Source organism: Tinamus guttatus, unplaced genomic scaffold (assembly GCF_059628265.1).
Source record: "Tinamus guttatus ecotype Peru unplaced genomic scaffold, ASM5962826v1 Tinamus_guttatus_pri_ptg000004l, whole genome shotgun sequence".
Taxonomy (NCBI): Eukaryota; Metazoa; Chordata; class Aves; order Tinamiformes; family Tinamidae; genus Tinamus; species Tinamus guttatus.
This window is the reverse complement of record NW_028288538.1, coordinates 441,665-452,683: the sequence shown is the minus strand read 5'-3', so window position 1 is coordinate 452,683 and position 11,019 is coordinate 441,665.

Below are 11,019 nucleotides of genomic sequence, written 5' to 3'. Positions count from 1 at the left end.
GACCTTCTTTCTGTGGCCAGCACTGACTCCCGGTCACAGCCAGCACCTTCCCACATAGCAGCACGGGGCCAATCTCCTGGTCCCTGCCACGCCGCCATCCCCAAAAACCGCACTCGGCCTCTGCACCCAGGTGCCAGCACCCTTGGCTCCGTCCTGTCCCCATTAGGGCCTCCCTCCGCGCACACGGGTGTCACAGCTGGGAGCCGGTGGCAGAGGAGCCTGCAGCTCCCTGCAGCTCGGCCGGGCCTCTGTCCCCCTCTTCCCATGTGCCCTCGGGGAGGAGGCGGCTGGTGGCACAACAGGAACCCGGGCAGGGAGAACAGCCCCGTGCTCCCTGCGACTGCAGTTGCTGCATCCCATGCCCTGCAGGGAAGTGGTCAGAGGCCACGGTGATGGGCACGTGTGAGCGCTGGGTGGCACTCTGCAAGGGCAGAGGAGCCGGGCCCAGCCCTGGGGGAGATGGAGCCACTGCGGAGCAGGAGCAAACTGGGAAAATGGTGCTAATTAGCTTTGTTTCAGCTGAAGATGCTGGAAGATCTCCAAGGAATTTGGTGAGGTCACAGGTTGCCGTGGAAACAGCAGGGAATGGTCTGGAATCTGGGAAGGGTGCTACCGTGCGGCCGGGGGCTGCGGCGCACGGAGGTGTCGCGGCGGGCGCCGGGCCGCCTCGCACCGCTTCCCGCCAGCGCGTGCCCACGGCCACATTGCGCCTGAGCCCGCCGGCCCTGCCCGCTGCTGCGGGAGGACGCGCTCTGCGGCACCCCGATCCCGAGCGGGGAGGGCACGGATAGCCCGGATGGGTCGGATAGCCCCTGTGCGCTGCTGCCGGGCTCCCCAGGCCTGGTGCCCTCCTGCTCCCTTCCCAACCCGGCCCCTCGCTCCCTGTGTCCCCTGCCACCCCAGCCGGGGACGCCCGTGGGTCACGGTGTGCAGCCAGGGACGAGGGCGCAGGGGCCGTCCCGTGGGTGCTAGGCCCGGCTGAACAAGAGCATTCCTCAAAGCTGCGTTAGTCAGTCCTTGGCTCAGCAGCAGTTTTGAAGGGTCCAGACCAATAAACTTGTATTTACTTCCCAGGCCCGTTGGGGCACCAGGTCATTCGAGGCCAGGGCAGAGCAGCCCGGTTCGAAGCGCACGTCATCTAGGGCCGTTCTCGAGCGCGGCCTTCGCTTTTACCAGCTCCCCCGGGTGCTCGGGGCTCAGCTCTCCACGTGCTGCGTGATGCTGCAGGGCAAGGGAAGGGCAGGAGCCCGGGCGCTCCAGCGCCCGCTCCTCTGCTCGGGTGCCCGTGCAGGCTGCGTTTCGGCAGGGGGGCTTCGCGCCGCTCCTCGGAGCTCGCTGGCGGGGCAGAGCCGAAGCCTCCGCTCGCATTGAGCAGCTCGACGGGCGGGAGAGCAGCAGCCGCCGCAGAGACGCTCCGGACACGGCGGAGGCAGGAGCCGCCTCTTCTGCAGGCGGCTCCTGCTATTATGTAAAAATGCAAATATTGTCCGTGCAGAAAGGGAGGCTCCTCGGTGCCCGGAGCCGCGCTCCGGGGAGGGATACCCCGTGGCACACGGATGTGCAGATGGGCAGGAATGGCTTGGCTCGCGAGCACGTCCTGCGTGCTGCACGTCCAGCGGCCACCGGGGCCCTTTGCAGGGTCTGCGCCGTGCAAGCGAGCACTGCGAACTGTCCGTGAACAGTGCAAGCTGCCCGTGAGCACTGCAAGCTGCCCGTGAGTGCTGCAAGCTGCCCACAAACACTGCGAGCTGCCCACAAACACTGCGAGCTGCCCGCGAGTGCTGTGAGCTGCCCACAAACACTGTGAGCTGCCTGCAACCACTGCAAGCTGCCCGTGAGCACTGCGAGCTGCCCACAAACACTGCGAGCTGCCTCCAACCACTGCGAGCTGCCCATGAGCACTGCGAGCTGCCTGCAACCACTGCAAGCCACCCGTGAGTGCTGCAAGCTGCCCACAAACACTGCGAGCTGCCCGCGAGTGCTGTGAGCTGCCCGCAAACACTGCGAGCTGCCCGCAAACACTGCGAGCTGCCTGTGAGCACTGCAAGCTGCCTGTGAGCACTGCAAGCTGCCCACAAACACTGCGAGCTGCCCGCAAGTGCTGTGAGCTGCCCACAAACACTGCGAGCTGCCCACAAACACTGCGAGCTGCCTGCAACCACTGCAAGCTGCCCATGAGTGCTGCAAGCTGCCCATGAGCATGGTGAGCTGCCTGCGAGCACTGCAAGCTGCCCGTGAGCACTGTGAGCTGTCCATGAGCATGGCGAGACTTTGCAAGACTCGAGTGTGGCTCAGAGGTGCCCAGCAGCTCCTGCGCCGGAGGAGCCCGGAGGCGCCTGCATCCCGGCACACGCGGGGGCTGCAGCGAGCGCGGGGGCAGCCGCGCAGCACATGCAAACACCCTGGGGACACCGTGCAGGAGAGGGGCAGGGACACCCCCCCGGGCGAGGGGGTGGGTGCTGGGGTGCTGCAGGAGCCGTGACCTCCCGCTGCCGCAGCCTCCCCGCCAAGGGGAAGTTTCCTCCCATCCAGCAGTTAAAATAAAAACTGTGGGCGCAGGTGGCCGGGCAGGGTGGCGCAGTCGGGGGCCAAGCAGCCCCTCTGACCCACAGAGCTGCGAGCCGGGATGCGCTGGCGATGACAACGGGGTGGTTTGTGCCGGCGTGTCCTGCTCGCTGCGGTGAGCGCTGCGCAGGGCCCCGGCGCTGCCCTCGCTGCGCATCGCACCGCGCTGCAGCACCCGCTTCCCCGCACCGCAAGGGCAGCGCTAACGAGATTAGCAGCTAATTGCTGCGTGTCCGGGCTCAAGGGCTCCGCGGATTTGCTTCCTCCATGGATCTCCTGCTGAGCCAGGCGCTGCAGCCGCTTTGGAGGGTCGGGCAGGCGGCTCTGCTCCTTGTCACCGACGTCCCCACGGCCGCGCTCCCCGGGCGAGCCTGCACCCCGAGAGCGCGCCGGCGCTCACCGAGCATCCCGGGAAGGCTCGCTCGGTGCCCGCACAGCAGCGATTTGGCAACTGAACGTTATTTTTAGGCGTTTCCCAGAAAAGCTGCAGGGTTTTAGCAGCCTCCCTGCACGCGTTTCTGCTCGGATGTATGTTATGTATCAGTGTGACGTGTCCCCCAGGCAAGGGCAGCCTGCGTCCCCAGGAAAGCGTGCTGCTTGCAGGGAGAGCAACCCACACCACGGGAAAGCACGCTGCATTCCTGGGGAAACACGCTGCATTCCTGGAAAAACACACTGCATTCCTGGGAAAACGTGCGGTGTTCCTGGGAAAACGTGTGGCGTTCCTGGGAAAACATGCTGCGTTCCTGGGAAAGCCCCTGTCAGCCCCCACGGGGCCAGGATTCGCTCCGAAGGGTTTTGCTGTTAGCAGCAAACGGCAGGTGCTTTTGCATGCAGAGCTCGAGGGAGCATGGAGCTCCTTAAACTTTGGGTGCTGGACAAGGAGGCGCCGTTTTGGGGTGTAATTTTGCATCTCAGGTTAAAGAGCAGGCAAACAGGTGAAAACTCAATGAGGTGTCAAATGTGGCAGGGCCAAACCCTGGCAGGAACAGCAAAGGGGCCAAACAAAACAGTGAGGCTCTGTCCACAGCGGGGGTTTGGCAGCAGGAAGGGCGGCTGGGACAAGATGCTGGGGGTCGAGCCAGGCCTGGTGTGTGTGCACACGTGTGTGCACACGTGTGTGCATGCATCCTTCGACATCCTTAATTAGAGCTGGGCTAAGAGGTAATAACTCCATCTCCAGAGGCAGAGAATTAATTACTTGCTGGCTTGGGGAAGTGGTTTCCCCTGTGCCCGCACCGGTGGATGGGAAGGAGCCGGATCGGGTGCTGTGCGGAGGGCGGGATGGGAGCCCGGCACGGCGGCGGGAGCTGCGGTCCCGCAGGGTCCCGCATGGACACCTGCACGCGGGTTACACGGGGACAACGCGCCACACTTGTCACCGCTGCGACCTTGGGGGTGAGAAGAACATATTGCAAATATTGCAGCTGTCTCCATCGCTCGCTAAATAAAATAGAAGGAATAATTAAAAAATCTGCTTTTTGCAGTGGGTGAGGAGCTGCTGGCAAGACTCCCCATGAATACTTCATCAGGCCACCCGCTCTCCCATGGATTTTCTGTCGCAAGGCGAGCGTTTCCCGCAGCCCGCTGGCGCCTGGGACCTGCGCCGCAGGGGAAACTAAATCCACGGCATTTGGGAGAGGGGATTTTTCTGCTGAATCCGGTTGCTCCGGAGAACAGCGCTCACCTGGGAGCAATCCAGAGGTGGCCACGTTTCCACCCCTACCCAGGATGTGCAGGGAGTCTGGATGGGGTGAATTCCCCTTAGCATAAAACTAGCTGAATTCCCTCTTTTTAGCAAAAACCTTGTTGGGCCCTAAGGAAAGGCGGCCGCGGGGCCCTCGCCGAGGTTTGGACCCCGGGATGGCTCCGAAGCTCCGCTCTGCGGCACCTCCCGCTCCCGGCGCTGCTCCGTGCGCAGGTGCCGGCCCCGCTCGGAGCGGCCCCGCGCGCGGGCAGCCCGCTCGCCCCATGCACCTGCGTAACCCGCAGCCCGCCCCGGCGTCCCTCGAAACTGCTCCTAAAACAAATAACCCGAGACCTGCTGGTTGCTGCAGGCGGGTGCTGCCCGCCAGGCCCCGCGTCCTCGTGCTCGGCTCCGTGGAGCTCGTTCCCGCTGCCCGACGGCACAAACCTATGCAGGCCAGAGCTTCCCTAGCGCTGGATGCGCAGGGATGTCTCGGGACACGGAGGGCAGCAGTTCCCTCTGTTTTCCCTACCCATCTTGCAGGAAGGTGAAACCCAGAGCAGGGCCCGGTGGGTGCGGGGACGTGCAGCCCCCACAGGACACCCGGGCAGTGTGAAGCACCCGCTGTTGTCCTTCCCTGCTGCCAGGAGCCCCGGAAAAGCCCCTGTCGCCACTCGCTGCCCCGGGGCCGGTGGCTAAGGGACAGTCCGGCTTCCCGGTGCATCCCAAGGCCCTTGTTGTCCCCACAGCCTCAGGTAAGCGAGTGGCTTGTGCCATGGGCACCGCCAACAAGCAAGCGGAGGGCTGCAGTGTGGCATCCCAAAGAGCTCCCAAAGCCAGCGCTGCAGGAGCAACCGCTCCAATGGGCGCCCCGGCACCGCCAGAGCCGCTGCGGAGGCTGCAGAGGCTGCAGGAGGCTGCGGAGGCTGCAGGAGGTTGTAGAGGCTGCAGAAGCTGCAGGAGGCTGCAGAGGCTGCAGGAGGTTGTAGAGGCTGCAGAAGCTGCAGGAGGCTGCGGAGGCTGCAGAGGCTGCAGGAGGCTGCAGAGGCTGCAGGAGGCTGCGGAGGCTGCAGAGACTGCAGAGGCTGCAGGAGGTTGTAGAGGCTGCAGAGGCTGCAGGAGGTTGTAGAGGCTGCAGAAGCTGCAGGAGGCTGTGGAGGCTGCAGAGGCTGCAGGAGGTTGTAGAGGCTGCGGAGGCTGCGGAGGCTGCGGGAGGCCGGCAGCTCCACAATCCCTGCAGCACCTGCACAGACCAGGACACAGGATGTGCTTCCCTGGCACATATTGCAGCTCTCCAAGACGATTATTTAACACGTGAAATAATCTTAAGAAGCTAAACATCACCTGGTGCTGCTCTGTCCGCAACGGCATGGAGCTGGAAAATGCAGGAATTCCTGTGCTAGGAAACAGCAGGGAGAATCCAGGCGCAAGGCACGAGGCCTGGCAGCGAGGCGGGCGGCTTTCAAATGTCACGCCTGCTGCGTGAGGAGCCTGCCGAGCTGCCGGAGCCGCCGCAAATGTTGGAATTTGCCTCCGTGCTCCAACCGACTTCAGCAAATGGCAAAAACGCCCCTGAAATACCACAACTGGTGATATTGGCAGCACAGACAAATAAGCTTGTCATCACAGTCCTTTTTTCTCCCCCGTTCCCCAAGTTGGAGCCTGTCTCGGTGCCAAGGCGGGGGGGCTGCACCGGGAGCGGGGGCAGCCTGGACCCCCGCAAAGACACGGGATCAAAGCGCGGGAAGAGGGACAGAGCGGGAAGGCCGGGAGCTGGGCAGGGGACGGGGCCAGGGAGGGGGCTGCGGGCAGGGACCGCTCCGGGCAGCACGGATGGCACAGGGACAGTGGGAGTGGGGACAGCGGGGACGGCGGGAGCAGGGACAGCGGGGACAGCGGGAATGTGGAGGGCACGGGGATGGCGGGAGCGCGGAGGGCCACGGACAGCGGGCGCAGGGACAGCAGGAGCACGGGGACAGCGGGGACAGCAGGAGCACGGAGGGTGTGGGGACGGTGGGAGTGCAGAGGGCCAGGAACAGCAGGCGCGGGGACAGCAGGAGCACGAGGACAGCGGGGACGGCAGGAGCGCGGGGACAGCGGGGACGGCGGGAGCAGGGACAGCGGGGACAGCAGGAGCGCGGAGGCCGGGGGACGGCGGCGGAGGCCGGCGCGGCGGCTCCCACGGCCGCAGGGTGTTCGGCGCCTCTGCCCCGGAACGGGGCCGCGGGTGCGGGGCGGCGCTGCGGCCGCGTTTGCATTTGCTAATTTAGCAAGGGGCTGTCAGAGCCGCTTAGCTCCCGGTGTTGACTGTTGTGTAGAAGCTTGTTAGCAAGTTGTCAGAGCAGATACCGCTGCCGAATCTGAATACCAGATCAGGTGTCGATTGCGGCGGAGTTGTTTGTTTTGGGGATGGATTTAGAAATTCAGCTGAACGCGAAGGCGCTGCCTGCAATAAGCGCTGGTGATGTCAGGATGTGGCCAGCGCTTTGCAATTGCAGCGCATGATTTTGACAAGATGCTGCTGCTTTAGGAGATGCAGAGCATCCTCACCCGGGCAGCACTACTCAAGCGTCACAGGTCACCTTTGCGTCTCTGGTAGTTGCTTGTGTTTAAAGGCAAAAAAAGGGGAAATCTGCAGGCGAAGGCCCTTCCCATCCCGAGCTTTGCAGCCGGCTGCAGCCTCCTGGGGCCAAAAGCTGCCGCTCCGGAGGCCGGAGTCACTGGACAGCGCCACGTTGCTCCGTCCACCCCCGCAGCACCTTCTTCTTTCTCATCCCCTTTGCAGCTTTGCAACATAAGTGATGACTATAAAACAAAACAAAACAAAAAAAATGTGCTCTAATTAGCAGCCCTTAGCTACAGCATTGAATTAGCGAAAGAGAGAGACAGTGACTTTAATTAAAACTGTTGCTGGAAGAGAATTTTGATTAACTGATGTAACGCGTTAAAACTGCAGATCCTAGAAGCTTAAGTGACAGATGAAATAGCGCAAATGGTTTCCAAATTAATTTGTTTGTTGAAAACAAGCATGCTGCATATTATTGGAAATTAATTAGGCACCGAGCGCCGCTCCTGTGCGGTGGCCGCGGGGCCGGCGCGGGCACCGGCAGCGTTTGAGGCCGGGGGCGCCTGCAGCCGCAGCCGCGCGGGTGCCGCTGCAGCGGCTGCACAGGGCGCATCCCGCGGCCGCGCAGGTTTTGGCATCGCCACCTGCACCAGCTGCTGCCGGGGGGCTGTGCAGCTTGGGGGGTCCCGGTATTCCCACCCGCTCCGAGCGGAAGATCCTGCTGCTTCCCGGAGCCGCGATCCCCGCGCCGTCGCTCCCACTGCTCCGGGCAGCCCCATCCGCATCCAGCACCAAGGCCTGGCAGGGGCGCACGCTCCGCCAGCAGAGCCAGGGAAATTTCCTGAACTTCCCTGAGGAGCACGTGCTGCTCCCAACGCTTCCGCAATGACAGACCTCCATTCCAGGCCCTTGTCAAGTTTCCTGTGGTGTTTTATTGTGGCTTTAATGCACCGCCGCATGAGAAGCGCCGGGCTGGCACAGCCGTCCTGTGCTGTGTCTTACCTGGCTCGTTAGCTGGTTCGTTTGTGTCCTTGGAGTTGTTTCTGCAGACAAAATTAGCACGGACCAGTAGCACAGCAAGCAGCATCAATGGAAACCTGGCACCTTCTCGTGCCGCAGAAGCCGCGGCTCCAACAGGGTCTGTGGCCTCATTCAGCTTCTCCTGAATGTCCCGGGAGATGCGGCCGGCTGGAGCCCGCTCCCGGGTGACACATCCCACCAGATGAGTGCCAGGGACAGGGACCAGGATGAGGATGGGGATGCTTGGGTGACAGGGCTGCGGCAGCCGGTGCTTATCCAAGCTGGGCACGGCTGCCATGGCAACGGGATGCAGGGAGCTCGTGGGCACAGCCCCGGCCCAGGCCGCGCTCCGGGGCGGAGCGGGTGGGATCCGGGCACCAGCAGCGGGATTTGCTCCTCCCGATCCCTCCCTGCGGGAGCCGCTCGCTCCGTGCACAGTGCGGCACATCCGTGGGACCCGCGCAGGGATGGGGCGCTAATGGGAGCGGGGGAAGCCCCCGGAAAGGTCCCTGTGCGGGACGGACAGACGGAGCCCCCCATCCCCGCCAGGGCCAGCTGTGGGTCTGATACCGGCTCTGCCAGCTGCGTCCTGCTGCACCGGCCGCTGGGGACCAGCCAGCTGTGCCCGCCCGTGCCGGCTGTACCGGCTCTCCCTGGCCCTGCCGGCTGTGCCGGTTGTGCCGGCCGGGCACGGCTTGTGGCCCCGCTGGGAGACGCCGCGTCCAGCCGAGGCCGCATCCCTGCGCGGTCCCCGCAACGCTCGCCACGGCGCAGGAACGGCTCCTTGCTGCAGCGTGGGGCAGGCGGGACGTGCAGCCAACGCGGGGCTGCCGGCGGGGACAGCGTCACCGTCCCCAGGCATCGGCCCCGTGCGCTTGCCCAGGGCGGCAAGCTGCCCTGCTCGCTCTTTGCGCAGCATCCTGGCTACACGCGGGCTCTGGCTGCGAGCAAAGCAGCCAGATGGCTCCAGCACTGCTCCAAAACGAGCTCCAGGGAAGGGTTTTTATCTTTCTCAGGGAACAGCAAGATAAAAGGAGGACAGAGTTTGTTTCTTCCCATGAAGAGGAGGAACGAGGCAGAGGGGCAGATGGATGGTGTGTCTCCCTGCGCCGGGGACCCCGAGCAGGGCACAACAGCCCTGGTTTCTGGACGATTTTGCTGTGGCTCAAGGCAAGCGCTCGAGCACGTTCCACCTGGCCTGCGGGGAAGCGCTCCTGCAATTTTTTGCTAGAAACCTCTAAATGCACCACTTCCCTAAATCTCCACGGAGATGTTTCCACAAACAGAAACCATTTGGCTGCTATTTGTGATCATAAACTATGCTTTTTTTTACCTCCCATCTGCTTCACCTTCCCAAGGAGAGCCCTGGCGGGGAGAGCCGAGGTCGTTGCTCCAAGCCGCCGGCTTAGCCGGAGCCTGCAAATCCGCCTGCGCGAGCGCGCGCTCGGCCCGCGGGGAGCAGCAGCCCAACACAGGAGATGAAAGCGCGAGCGGCTCCGCTCTTGTGCTGCAAATAGTGGGAAATCCCGTCCGTGCCAGCTCGCTGCAGCGCGGCCGCCCGCGGGCACCGCGTGGCTCCCAAAGCCCTCCGCAGGCACCGCAAACGCTGCTCGTGAGCACGCCTTGCACAGCTTGCAAGCCCTGGACACATTTTACAACACTTGTATGCATTTTGCAAGCCTTGCGCACACCTTGCAAGCCTTGTACACGCATTACAACTTGTACACATTTTGCAAGCCTTGTACGCATCGTGCCAGCCTTGCTCACACCATGCAAGCTTCGTACGTTCTTTGCAAGTCTTGCCTGCACTTTGCAGGCCTTGCACGCGCTCCTGGTCCTGCCCTTTCCCCCCGGAGCGGATCCCAGGGCTCCATGCCCAAGCAGCAGGATCCCGTCCGGGCAGCGCGCATCCGGGGCGGCGCTCGCCCTGCGGCACCACTGCAGGCAGGGCACGATGCCCTCCCGCGGGGCCGGCGCCAAGCGGGAGCGCCCTTGCCGGCAGCGACGTTCCCAGCCGCGTGCCGGGAATGGCCCTGGTGGGATGGCAGGGGTGCGCAGAGCACCCGGCCGTGTCCGTCCCGGCGCGGTGCGTGGTGCGCGGTGCGCGGTGCACGGTGCGCGGTGCACGGTGCACGGTGCACGGTGCCGGCGCCGCGCGGGGTTCGCCCGGTGCTGGCCGCAGCACCGCACGCTCGGCTGCGGCGTTGCACAAGCAGCCGGCATCTGAAAATAACCCGCGTGTCAGCTCCGCGCCGGAGCGGGTTTTGGAAACCCCTGCGGGCAGGTGCAGGTGCCACATCAATATGTCAGTGCTCTAATGACGAGTTCATAATATTTTCTGCTTGCATTCCACTGTCTGCACGTATTAGCAAACAGGCTGCTCCGCGGCGCTGCTCGACAGGGCCAGGGGTTGCAGATTTAATAACAAAATCGGCGTTGTAAATCATTAGTTGGTGATTCAGCATGGAAATACCTCATTATCACTTAAGCATGTGCAGTGTGTGACTTATGAAACCTCAGAATTATGACTAATTAAGTGCAGGCCAGAAAATCTGCCAGATCAGGACTATAGTCACCCGCTGCAAAAATAAAATGTTGGAGGCCGGGGGAGCCGCCGGGCGCTGCGATGTGAAGGGGTCCGCGGAGTCACCGCCGAGGGGAGGAATGTGCAGCTCCAAGCGTGGCTCTGTCCCCAAGCACCCAGACACTTAGCAACACGAGCATCGATTTAACCGATTGTTTAAAATCTGCCAAATGCTAATTAATTTCTATATTAATCCCCAGATCTTTTCAAAATGGCAGATTCAAAACCTCTCTGAAATCAACTCGTCTTGCTTCGCCACAGCTGGTGTCGGAGCTGCTGGAGGTGGAGCGGGATCGCGCAGCCGGATCCAGGGCCACAGCCGGAGCCGCGGTGCCAGGGAAGCGCCAATCCTAGCCAGGGGACCCGGCGAGCGCCACGGGATGTCCGAGCGTCGCATCCTCGCGGGCTCCCGCCTTCTCCGTCCTCGGCTTCACCTCGTGCCGGCAGCAGGAAGCAGGAGGGGAGTGAGCCGTTCCCGAAGGAGCCTCTCCTGCTAAGAAGGGCTCTAAAAATAAGCTCCTAATACATCTTTGCATCCTGTCAAGGCTTTAAATAGCTGTTTGGAGTTCAAAAACTGTTGAGCTCCAGTCACTTATG